Genomic DNA, 1,050 nt, shown 5'->3' on the forward strand with positions numbered 1-1,050 from the left:
TTGCAAATCTTGGACAAAACGCCACTCATCAGGGCGATTGTGCTTGGGAATTGGCAATATGGGAGTGTTACAAGGACTACTTGTATATCTTAATACGCCTTGATCGAGCAGAGACTGGATGACTCCTTCAATCCCCAAAATGGCTCTAGGGGTAAATTGTACTGTCTGATAGCTGGCAATCTGGCATTGGCTTTAAGTGTGACTCTGTGTGGAGGGGCTGAGCAAACAAACCCCACATGATTTTTGTGTTTAGCCCATAATGTGGCAGGAACCTCAGAAAAATCTGAAGGTGGTCCGTATTGTGTGGATCCGGGTGGCTGTAGTTGAAGGAATGTGCTTTGAGGGAGAGAAGGTTGCTCAGAGAGACGCAGCATGTAATGCTCCTCCCCTAGGTTAATCAGATCGTGTGTGTGTGTGAGAAGCCTTTGTAGCTCTCAGCAGAGCATGGCAGTGAGCTGCCATGACCCCCACTCCTTCAGGGTCACTTCCTGAAGTGACCCCTATTGCGAGGTGAGGAATCGTGTCTGCAGCATAAAGAGCCTCTTGTTTGGTTGTGAGCCTTAGGGGCAATGCGCAACCCTGGGGTCCAATAAACTAAAGTTTTCACATTCCAACTGATCTGAGCTGTTGCAAAAACCTCTTACTGATAGTTTATAGTCGTCTGATGGGTTAAAAGCAGCTGTGCAGTGACATTCAATACAGGCCTCATAAGGGACATTAAAGAGGCACAAGCAGGGGAAATGCTAGCAATTTTCTGAATTCCTGTTGTTGAAAAAACAGAAATCATGTTGAAATCTGGAAATGACCAACAATAAAGGTTGTCCTGAGATGATTGAATGAATTGGACAGCTTGATAGACTTTGCTGTCAGGAATAGTCAAAAACAATCCATCTGGAGTGCAATGTATTGTTGCTTGTAATTTACAAAGCAAATCTCTGCCCATTAGATTAATAGGACTTCCATCTGAAATAATGAAAGAGTGTTGGACATGTGATCCTTCAATTGAAATATCAGTTTTCTCTGAAACGGGCTCGGACATAGGGATGCCAG

The sequence above is a fragment of the Pseudochaenichthys georgianus genome, chromosome 14 (genome assembly GCF_902827115.2).
Source record: "Pseudochaenichthys georgianus chromosome 14, fPseGeo1.2, whole genome shotgun sequence".
Classification (NCBI taxonomy): Eukaryota; Metazoa; Chordata; class Actinopteri; order Perciformes; family Channichthyidae; genus Pseudochaenichthys; species Pseudochaenichthys georgianus.